We start from the raw sequence: 12,113 nt of genomic DNA, 5'->3' as shown, positions 1-12,113 counted from the left end.
AGTCTTAATAAAATGCAATGTTAGAAACACTTCAATATTCAGAAACTTCAGTCCCCCATACAAATATTGCTTAAACAAAATCTCTCTCTTAAGTCTTTCCATCCTACTGCCCCAAAAAAACACAAAAATTAGTTTCTCCACTTTTTTAATTTTACTATAGGGCACTGGAAAAATACAAGAAACATAAAGCAAAATAGGGAGAATAACAGCCTTAATAATAAGAACCTTCCCTACCAAAGACAAAGAACGTAACTTCCAAAAATTCATCTTCCGCACAATCCGCTCACCACATTCATCCCAACTCTCATAACCTTTCAAATCATCATTAAAAAAAACTCCCAACACTTTAATTGCACCATCCACACCAGCCACACCATCCATCTTAATCCTATTGTCACCAAAACATTTAAACATGCATTTGTTCCAATTCACACGAAACGCTGACGCGCCACAAAAAAAATTCAACAACAATTTTACTCTCTCCATAGAGGCCACACTCTCACTCACCACTACTACATCATCCATATATCCTAAGACTTTCACAGTCATTCCACCACTCCCTGGCACTAACAAGCCACGCACCACTTTCTCTTTCCGAATCATACACAGCAGTGGCTCAATCACACACACAAATAATACCGGTGACATGGGACAACCTTGCCTCACACCAGACCTAATACACACTTTCTCACTCAAAAACCCATTCACCAGAAATTCACTCACCACCTCCCCATACAATCCTCTCACGGCACGCACAAATTTCTCCGGAAAACCCATTCTACGCAAAACCTCAAATAGAAACACATGAGACACGCGATCAAACGCCTTTTCAAAGTCAACAGCCATCACCATACACTTCTGCTTTCTTACTTTACAATCCCACAACACATCTCTTAAAAGACACAGATTATCCGTCATACATCTACCAGGCACTGCACACACTTGATCTTTACCAATCACATCAGCTACAACCACACGCATCCGACACGCCAAAATTTTACTGAATACCTTGTAATCGGCGTTCAGAAGCGTAATTGGCCTCCAATTACTCAAACACCTTTTATCCCCTTTCTTATGGATTAAGACCACCACTCCCTCCTTCATTGAACCCGCAAGCATCCCATTCTCCCACATAAACTGACACACTTCCACTAAATCCATACCCATCACTTCCCACATCATAACATATAGCTCCACAGGCAAACCATCCTTCCCAGGCGTCACATTTTTCCTTGCACCAAACACCGCTTTCTTAACTTCCTCCTCAATCACTGCCTCACATAGACCAGAACATCCATCCTTATCCACCTTACAATCCAAAGTCTTAAGCACTTCTTCTTTCAAACTCTCATCCACCCACTTCCTGCCAAACAACTCAGCATAAAACGTGACCACTTCCTTCATTACATCCTCCCCACTCACACAAACACCATCCACATCAAAAATCTCCTCCATACCCTCCTTCTTACCATTTATTTTTTTAAAGAAATATCTTGAACACTTTTCATCTTTATCAAGATGGACCACCTTTGACCTAAAAATTATTTCCCTTCCCTTCCTCTCCAAAGTCCTCTTCAAATCCTCTCTCGCACTTCTTAACAAATCATCCACATCCACACCACACATCCTCATTTTCTCCAGCCATTCCACCCTCATCATTAAATCTTTATATTGACTCCTAACCATGGCAGCCTTTTTATAGCCCCATCGACGAAAAAACTTTTGCACTTCATACTTCATCCAATCCCACCACACCAACACACTTTCAAACTTACTCTTTTGAGATTTACACCAACTATATTTTTTCTTAAAATCATTCACAATTCTCTCATCCTCAAGCAAACTCACATTCAATTTCCACACACCTCTCCCATGCACCCGCCTTAAATCCCCTCTAAACTCACCTTTCAGGCACACATGGTCCGAAAAAGGAACTGAAAATTGAGAAAAACCATCACATATTATATTTTTAGAAAAAAACATCCTATCAATCCTAGATGTTATCCCACCCCTGTCAGCTTTATAGGTTGGTGGTGGTGGCTTCCCCAAATAAACCTCAGCAGCATCAAAAAAGAAAAAATCAGAAATAATGTTTGCCAATTTTTTTCCTGAGGCATCAACTTTCCCCTCAGTTACACAGTTAAAATCACCTGTTACTATCACAGGGATCCTACCAGGTAATTCTAAACATAATTTATCTAATAAACTTAACCTGTCTTCTTTTTTTGTAGGACCATAAATATTTATAATTTTAACTTTCCACCCCCTCCCACACACAACTGCAGAGATGCAACGACCCACCTCTATTACCTTATAACATTCAAAAACAAAATTTCTATTATTTAATACTATCCCAACTCCATCATTTTTATTCCCACTAGAGCCAGACCAGATATGCTGGCCATATGGCCAATCAGCGTTTTCCAGGGGTTCTTCTATACCACACTCCTGTAGACACATAATATCAAAAGAATGGTTATGTAAGAAGTCCAGAATCACAGATCTTCTAACTCTAGACTTTAAAAGTCTTACATTAAGGGACGCAATGTCCCAATTTAGTTTAGAGACCATTCTTTGGCTCAAAAACCAGAAACACCAGTCTCAGCAAAACAACATGCCTTCCTTATCCTTTGTCATCCGGCGAACTCCCACTTAGCTGAAAGATAGTGGACTCCAAATTCTCCTCCAGGTAAGCCGTTGACGCAGGAGAAAGAGAAACCACTGGGTAATCCCGCTCACTCACCGGACTTGCCACGCATTGGCTACTTGATGGTTCAGACAACCGGGCCCTTTTATTCTTAGCGCGGTCCGGTTCCTCAGAAGACCTCACCCCAGTCTCAGTGAAGTCTCCTTGACCTCCAGCTCCCTCTTCATCCATACTTTCACTGCTCCAACTGAGAGCCGGGTCCCCTGGGATTTCCAAGGCTCCCTCACGTTCTTCACAAAAGGAGTCAATGAAACCCCCCTGATAGGAAGAAATGTCCATCTCAGCTGCCAGAACCTCTTCCACTCTCCCGGGCTCCACCAGTAGGTCAGCAGACGCCCTCACTGGAGCAGTCTCCACACGCTGTTCCACTACCTTCACCCTGGAAGAAACTGCGGCCTCAGGTGCCACACTCTTAGGCCTCGGAGAGTTCGAGACCACCTCAGAGTATGCCCTTGCCTTGCCCTCGTTCGCACGACGAGTACAATCCTTAAAGGCATGCCCCTCCATACCACAAGCATTGCAAACAATTGGATTGGTACAGTCCTTAGCAACATGCCCACTTTGGTTGCACTTGGAGCAAACAGGCACAGCAGTACAAACCTCTTGTAAGTGTCCGTACTTCTTACATTTCCTGCAAAAAACTGGGGCCTCAGGAAAGAAGAGAATACCCCTATCTCTCCCGATAGAGAAACTTTGGGGAGGGTAATGAACACCTCCAGGCTCCAAAGAACTTTCCCCAAATCTGACAAAATATCTGTATTTGCCAGTCCATAAGTTCTCCTCGTTCATGATTTTGTGACTGTTGCTCACAAAGTCACAATGCCTTTTAAGAAAAGTCGCAATGTCATGTTCGTGCACAAAGGGATTATACATAAATATGACTAGGGGAACATCACCTTTGGAGTACAAGACTGTAAAAGTCAAACCATGCAAGGTTGGATTCTTCTCCTGCTCCCTCAACTTCTTATACAGGTTCCGGCAAGCCGCCATAGATTGCAGCACCAAGACATACCGTCCTTCTTTCCGGGATTCCTGCAGGCAGACGATGTTTTCTCTTGTCACTTCCAGGATTTTGAAGATCACCTCGTGCACCATATACGACAGATTGAAACGCTCTCTGACAGCAGCATCAACTTCAATGCGGAATGCATAGCGAACCCGATTGTCATCGGTCCCAGCATAGCGTATCTTCACGCCCATTATGATCACTCTCTCGTTCCTCCTCGTTCTCCCCCTAAAGCAGTAACCGGCTTAAGCCATCAAGATGGCGATGCCGGAAGGCCAAGGGAAAACACTCAAGGACCCCAGACAAGACACTTGATCTTAGCCAAAAGGCCGAGAAGCGATAACCAGAATTGGTTTCGAACTACGGAGCCACCCAAGGATCCTGAAAAGTCCATTTGTGGAGATGAGCTCCTGGACTCCCGTTAAGAAGACATGTTGTCAACCTCTAGATCCCTTACATGCCTGCACTTTTCGGCTTGCTGCTGCTGCAATCCACGCGTTTTAGATCTGCATAACTCCACCTCTTTAAACACAGCACCCTCACCCCCTGCTGTTCCCACCCGCCTCAACACTGTTGGAAGGGAGGAGAACCAATTAAGGCGGGGGGTGGGGTGGAAAGAGCAGCTGTCTACCCTTAGCAGGAGGGCTGCTGATTACTTACCTCTCCTGCTGCTGCTGGCTGTCCAGCAGCAGACTGAAGGTGGCTGCTGCTGTGCGCAGGTATATAAAGGCTCAGAGCCTATTATGTCACGCGTAGCCAGTGTTCCATTGCCACATTCCATCTACTGCAGGCAGGATACCTGGCTGGCTGAATGTCACTGAGAAGCTCACAGAGACCGCCATAAGCAACAGTTTAACAGAATGCCACAGACTAATCAACCAAACTTTTTGGTTTGGGTTCTCTTTTATAGTCTGCAGGCATTAAATGAAAGAAGTCAGTGTTCCAGCAGAGGGAGACAACGTTTCAGAAAAGGCATTGTAGAAAACCAAAAAAGAAATTTTAAGCGCAGCAGAGTAACCAGCGCACATACCTGTTAGCTCAGGTGAGTTTAAAAGGCTGCTGTTGATAACAAGGGCATTTGCTAAATAGATGGTGTGTGTGCAACAATATACTGAAAGGTCAATTATATTGTGCAGCTTATCTCACCACCTGTAGTTATTTACAGTTATATGAAAAAGTGTGGGCACCCCTATTAATCTTAAGCTTAATGTTTTATAAAAATTGGTGTTTTTGCAACACCTATTTCAGTTTGATATATGTAATAATTGTTGGACACAGTAATGTTTCTGCCTTGAAATGAGGTTTATTGTACTAACAGAAAATGTGCAATCTGCATTCAAACAAAATTTGACAGGTGCATAAGTATGGGCACCTCACGAGAAAAGTGACATTAATATTTAGTAGATCCTCCTTTTGCAAAAATAACAGCCTCTAGTCGCTTCCTGTAGCTTTCAATGATTTCCTGGATCTTGCATGAAGGTATTTTTGACCATTCCTCTTTACAAAACAATTCCAGTTCAGTTAAGTTTGATGGTCGCCGAGCATGGACAGCCCTCTTCAAATGATCCCACAGATGTTCAATGATATTCAGGTCTGGGGACTGGGATGGCCATTCCAGAACATTGTAATTGTTCCTCTGCATGAATGCCTGAGTAGATGTGGAGCAGTGTTTTGGATCATTGTCTTGCTGAAAGATCCATCCCCTGCATAACTTCAACTTTGTCACTGATTCTTGAACATTATCGTCAAGAATCTGCTGATACTGAGTGGAATCCATGCGTCCCTCAACTTTAACAAGATTCCCGGTGCCGGCATTGGCCACACAGCCCCAAAGCATGATGGAACCTCCACCAAATTTTACTGTGGGTAGCAAGTGTTTTTCTTGGAATGCTGTGTTTTTTTGCTGCCATGCATAACGCCTTTTTGTATGACCAAACAACTCAATCTTGGTTTCATCAGTCCACAGGACCTTCTTCCAAAAAGAAATTGGCTTCTCCAAATGTGCTTTTGCATACCTCAGCCGACTCTGTTTGTGGCGTGCTTGCAGAAACGGCTTCTTTCGCATCACTCTCCCATACAGCTTCTCCTTGTGCAAAGTGCGTTGTATAGTTGACCGATGCACAGTGACACCATCTGCAGCAAGTTGATGTTGCAGCTCTCTGGAGGTGGTCTGAGGATTGTCCTTGACTGATCTCACCATTCTTCTTCTCTGCCTTTCTGATGTTTTTCTTGGCCTGCCACTTCTGGCCTTAACAAGAACTGTCCCTGTGTACTTCCATTTCCTTACTATGTTCCTCACAGTGGAAACTGACAGGTTAAATCTCTGAGACAGCTTTTTGTTTCCTTCCCCTGAACAACTATGTTGAATAATCTTTGTTTTCAGATCATTTGACAGTTGTTTTGAGGAGCCCATGTTGCCACTCTTCAGAGGAGATTTAAACAGGAGAACAACTTGCAAGTGACCACTTTAAGTAGCTTTTCTCATGATTGTATACACCTGGCTATGAAGTTCAAAGCTCAATGAGGTTACAGAACCAAAAAAAGTGCTTTAGTAAGTCAGTAAAAAGTAGGTAGGAGTATTTAAAACAAGAAAATGATAAGGGTGCCCATACTTATGCACCTGTCAAATTTTGTTTGAATGCAGATTGCACATTTTCTGTTAGTACAATAAACCTCATTTCAAGGCAGAAACATTACTGTGTCCAACAATTATTACATATATCAAACTGAAATAGCTGTTGCAAAAACACCAATTTTTATAAAACATTAAGCTTAAGATTAATAGGGGTGCCCAAACTTTTTCATATAACTGTAGGTGAAAGCTCCAAATGCTTGCCTAATATGTCTGTTTATCCAAAAGGAAGTAAAGAGGGAGAGCTAGAAAGATAGCATTGCATTACATTACATGGCAATGCAATGCACAGTTGCTGAAGTTGAACCAAAATGAGCTTGTCATCTGGCTTCTGCAACTTTGAACATGAAAAATCCAATGAGGAGAAGAAAAGCAAAGCCAAAGAGTCCATCCCAAAATCCGACAAACAAGCAAAATGAACAAAAAACATTGAATTCAATTCTTTCTGATTTTAGAAACTGCATTAAAGAAGGGGTGCACCGGTCCTGGAGATACTGCAATACCAGGTCAATGCGTGGAGTGGACAGAGCAAGCTCTTTTTCCATCTCCCTGTTCTAAAAATCCATTTAATATATGGTCCCCAGATAGGGGACGTATCAGATATTAAACTGATAAGAACAGATTTTTTTTTAATTTGGCTATCCCCTCACAGGGATAAAACCAGTTTTATTTAAAAATTACACAGATGTACAGAAATAAAAGCAACATTTTACATCATTACAAATTTTTATACATTGTCTCGAAACATACGAGACTTAAAAACATAAATTATTCAAATAGGATAAAAATTTGCATATATTCAAATTAATAAAATGTTACAAAAATTCAAAATGTGTTCCATACATTGACATCCCATTTTAGGGAGATATTTGGATTATTTTTTTTATCTAATAAAAAATATACATACATTTCACTTAAACAAAAACTAAAAACATCATTTAAAGACAATTCATCATGATTAAAAATTAAAATATTTCGGGCTTTCCAGAGAGCTATTTTGGCGCAATTTATTGTCTTCCATGCCATAATTTTTTGGTCTTCTGTTGGGCATTCCATAAGTCCATAAAGTATTGTGGCGTAGTTAAAGTCTTTGAGGTCTGCCACTTTTTCCATCAGAGGGAGCAATTTTCTCCAGAACGCTTTTGCAAAAGGACAAGTCCATATTAGATGTTTCACTGATTCCTCCTCTTGACATCCGCTTCTTGGGCAAATGGCAGACCTCACGAGTCCTCTTCTATGTTGGAATGCCCGGCACGGAAGACATTGGTGTGCGCAGCTCCAAGCCAAATCTTTCTGTATATTAAAAAGATATTTTGCATTAATGACTTTCCATATATTCAATATTTGTTCATCATCATAGCGCTCAATGTTACATAACTCTTCATTTTTACAAAGACTTTTAATTAATTTCTTACTATTTTGTAGATCTCCCGCTTCTTTACCCCCTAAATTAAAATGAATCACTATTTTTTCTAAAATTAAATAATGCGTTGGCAGTTTAAAAGCATATGGAGATGATAAAACCGTTTCAAACCACCCAAACTTTCTCATAAAAAAAACAGTGTTATAACGCATAAAAAAGGACCAATAGTGATTTTTAAAAAGGGCATTAAAACAGAAGCAAAAAAATGTAATTAAAAGGAATCTACTAAAATCTGGAAAGTCTTTCCCACCTTTGAGCTTTGGTTTTGTTACAATTTCTCTTTTTAATTTCTCCATCTTAGAACTCCAGAAAAAAGTAAAACATGCTTTAGTGATCTTTTTTAAAATATTTACTGGGGGAGGGAAAACCAAACTCAAATACAATAAAAGAGGCAAAATGACCATTTTTATAATTAATACTTTACCCTCCATCGTTAATTTTCTCATATTCCACATACATATTTTCGTATTCACTTTCTGAGCTACCGCCTCCCAGTTATTTAGACCATTATTGGATTCACAGAAAAAAATACCTAAAATATTAATAGAGTCAGTTATTGGAATAAAAACATCGTGTAAAATCATCTCCCCAATATTTAAAATACTACTCTTATTAAAATTAACCTTAAAACCAGAAGCTGTACAAAAGGATTGGATCTGTTTGAGTGAGTTTTGTAGTGATGGTGCATCTCGGCAAAGGACCGCCACATCGTCCATGTAACCCACCACTTTTGCTTCTGTTCCTTTGCTTCCAGGTAGAGGGATACCACATATTTGTCTATCTCTACGGATTGCACATAAAAGTGGCTCAAGAGCACAAATAAAAAGTAGTGGGGACAGGGGGCACCCCTGTTTTACCCCTGATTTTAAAAAAACATCTTGTGTCTTAAAACCATTTACTAAAATCTTACTTGTGCAGTCCTTATAAAACGCTTTAAGAGATAATAAAAACCTTTCTGGTATGCCCATTTTTTCTAAAACCTTAAAAAGATAAAAATGAGAAATCTGATCAAAAGCTTTTTCGAAGTCAATTGATAAAATTGCCATCTTCCCTTTTCTGTTTTTAATGTCTTCAATACAGTCTTTAACAAGGTTTAGATTGTCCCAGATACTGCGCTCAGGCACACCACATACTTGGTTTGAGTGGATTATTTTTCCTATAATTTTTTTAAGGCGGTTTGCACAAATTTTTGCCATTATTTTATAGTCACAGTTTAGTAGGGTTATAGGTCTCCAGTTTTTTAAGTCTGTCTTATCACCTTTCTTATATAATAATGAGACCTCCCCTTTTTTCCAGGATTTTAATAAAACCTTATCATTAAAAACTTCAGTAAAAACATAAAACAGATCCTCTTTTAAAATATCATAAAATTTTACATAAAACTCTATAGGAATACCGTCTGATCCAGGGACTTTTCCAATTTTAAAACTTTTTATGGCTTGTAAAATTTCTTCTTCTGTTATGTTTTGTGATAAAAACTCTTTGGAGGCGGTATCTAAAACAGATGTTATTTCTTCTAGAGAATTTTGCATTATATTTTCATCTATTCTTTTATCATTAAAAAGATTAAAATAGTAACCATGTACCTTTTCCAAAATTTTTCCCATATTTTTCTCTCCATCTATATCTTCAGTTACTGTTTTTTTCTCTCTAATTTTTTTAAAAAAATATCTAGAACATTTTTCGTCTTCCTCCACGTGTTTTATTCTGGAGCGGAAAATGAGCTCTTTCCCTTTTTGTTCTAGTGATTTTGTTATTTCTTCTTTCAGTATTTTAATATCTTTTTCTACTTCTAGACCATTTTCTCTAAGTTTATATAAGGTCTGTAACCGGGTATTTAAAATATTATATAATTCTAGCTTTTCTTTTGCTTTATATATGCTTTTCTTAATAAAAAAATCTTTTATTTTTTTTTTCATTTTATCCCACCAGGCACTTATAGGGACATTTACATCTTTCTTCCTCCTGCAGTTTTTATAAAATTCAATAAAATCCGATAAAATCTTAGAATCATTTAAAAGGGATACATTCATTTTCCAAGTTTTTTTCCCATATTTTTTATTAGCATTAATTTTTACACTAAAAGATAAAAATTTATGATCTGAGAAGATATTATCGTGGGTTTCGCATTTATCAGGTAAAATTTGTTCTGAACCGAATATAAAATCTATTCTTGAACTGCAATTTAAATTGCTCCAGGTAAAGCCGGCCTCTACTGAACTAGTCTTGTTGCATTCTTTATAAATATCAACAAGTCTAAAATCACTTAAAATATTACTTAACATACCGGAAGTTTTATCATAGTTTCTACTTACGGCTGTAGAGCGCCGACTTTCACCCTTTAAAATACAATTAAAATCACCTGCCAAGATAAAAGGTTCAGAGGTATTAATAAATAATGGTAAAATCTCTAACATGTCAGCTCTTTCATTTTTATCTGGGGACCCATAAAAATTTAAAAATTGCCATTTTACACCATTAATAAAAGCTTTAACTAATAACATACGACCTGGTAAAATCTCTTGGATAAAATCAATTTGAACGTTTCCCTTAAAAAGTATAGCTATCCCTGCTGAACCGGTAACATTTGACCCGGACCACACTGATGGGCCACATTTCCAATCCTCTTTGTATTTTTTGTAGGATACTGTGTGCGGGATATTGCATTCCTGTAAAAAGAATACGGAAGCCGTAAGACAAGTTAAAAAATTAAATAATGTTACTCTTCTGGTTTTTGATTTTAGACCCCTCACATTGAGGGAAATGCCCTTAAGTTCTGCCATTGGAGGAAAGTAAAAAAATTATATAAAACAGAAATACTAAACTTACTTCCTATCCGCTGAACCGGCCAGACCACTTACGCTCGAGCTACTTCCCTCGTCCGAATTTATCGTAAGTAAGGACTCCATGGAGGAGGAACTTGACTCACCAAGACAATGACCCAACGCTACATGTGAGTAGCTTGGGAGACAACTAAGCGGAACAGCACCCTGGGTCTCCATGGGCTGGCCATTCAGATCCTTATCAGGTGGGTCCCCAGGTGGCTCCCCTGCACCCAGGGGAGGCCGACACACAGGGGAAGGTTGTGCACAAGGCAATGTACCCGAGCTCACGGAGCTGGCAAGGCCCGGCTCCCCACCGGGGTCAGCAGGGTCCGGGACCTTTGGGGGACCAACGTCCACCTCCCCACCAGGAGATGTGTCCATCTGATCCCCATCAGCCGCTTCATCCGAACCATCTTTCTTCCCTCTGTTCTTTTTATTGGGACCCACCGTAGTCCAGTTAGCCTCAGACTCAGGCCCAGGAAACCCAGTTTTTGCCTCGGGCTCGGTGTCAACCTTCTGCCGGTCTCTTTTGGTTTTACCGATCATGCCCTTTTGTTCCTTTTCTGCCTTTCTTTTAGCCTCCCTGTTGTCTTGGTGCCAACTTTTCCTCACTGCTTGGGGTTACCCTTCATTACCTCTGAGCTTTCCTCATCACTCGAATCGCCCTCTTTGCTCGCTGAGGCTCCAGGTTGTTGTTCCTCCTCCTGAGGGGTGGTCTGACCTGTTGGTTCATTTTCGGATGTCCTGGCCTTTTCCTTCCGTCTCTGTTCGGCCTCCCAGAACCTATGTGGGCATGAAAAATAAAAATGACCAGGTTTTTGGCAGAAATTACATTTTTTATCATGAGGACATTCTTTGGTGTCATGTTCTGTACTAGCACAGTTTCTACAGGTTGCCTCACAGTCATCCTTAAAATGGCCATATTTTCCACAGTTTCTACAAAAGGGTGGCATACCAGAAAAAAAGAAGTCTCCATTTGAGGAACCTATTTTAAAACGTGCAGGAGGGAGTTTCACACCGCCTGGGAAATTAGGGTCTCTTTCACATGTTACTAGAAATTTCCATTTAGACGTCCATATGTGAAACTCATTAAGTACTTTCCCTATACATTTTACACTTTTAAAGTACATTGCAAGAAAACATGTTAGTTCCACTGAAGTAACGAAAGGAGAAAATACTTTAAGGATTACCATTTTTACCTCATCCAGGACGTGCTCGATAACTTGTATCCCTTTTAGAATAGGATTGTTTTTTGCCTTTCTGGCTCTTACCAGGACATCCTGAAAAATGCCTTCCCCGGTGAAGGTGATGTCATAATCGCCACGCCTCGGATAATCCTGGATAGAGAGAATCTCATTCTTCTGCACATGAAAGAGCCCTTCAAGCACGTCCTGGACTACGTACCGCAATTTCCTTTCATCACTTCCGCCCTCTGTGAAATGAATACGGATAGTGTTTTTAAGCCTCGCATAGTGAGGCACGAGGTTGGGGTCAACCTCCATGGTAGCGCAACAAGAAAA

General features: G+C 40.0%; 1 non-coding gene across 1 annotated transcript; it reads right to left on the bottom strand.

The window, feature by feature from the left end:
• Positions 1-6,814: 6,814 nt before the first annotated feature.
• LOC141219341 (U2 spliceosomal RNA) lies at positions 6,815-7,001 on the bottom strand. The gene has a single exon (XR_012287874.1). It is a non-coding gene; the product is annotated as a U2 spliceosomal RNA (small nuclear RNA).
• Positions 7,002-12,113: the final 5,112 nt, after the last annotated feature.

The sequence above is a fragment of the Phyllobates terribilis genome, unplaced genomic scaffold, assembly GCF_046119375.1.
Source record: "Phyllobates terribilis strain yellow unplaced genomic scaffold, ASM4611937v1 Scaffold_264__1_contigs__length_2628131, whole genome shotgun sequence".
Taxonomy (NCBI): Eukaryota; Metazoa; Chordata; class Amphibia; order Anura; family Dendrobatidae; genus Phyllobates; species Phyllobates terribilis.
Note: the sequence above shows the minus strand (reverse complement) of the source record. Positions and strands in the feature narration are given on the sequence as shown.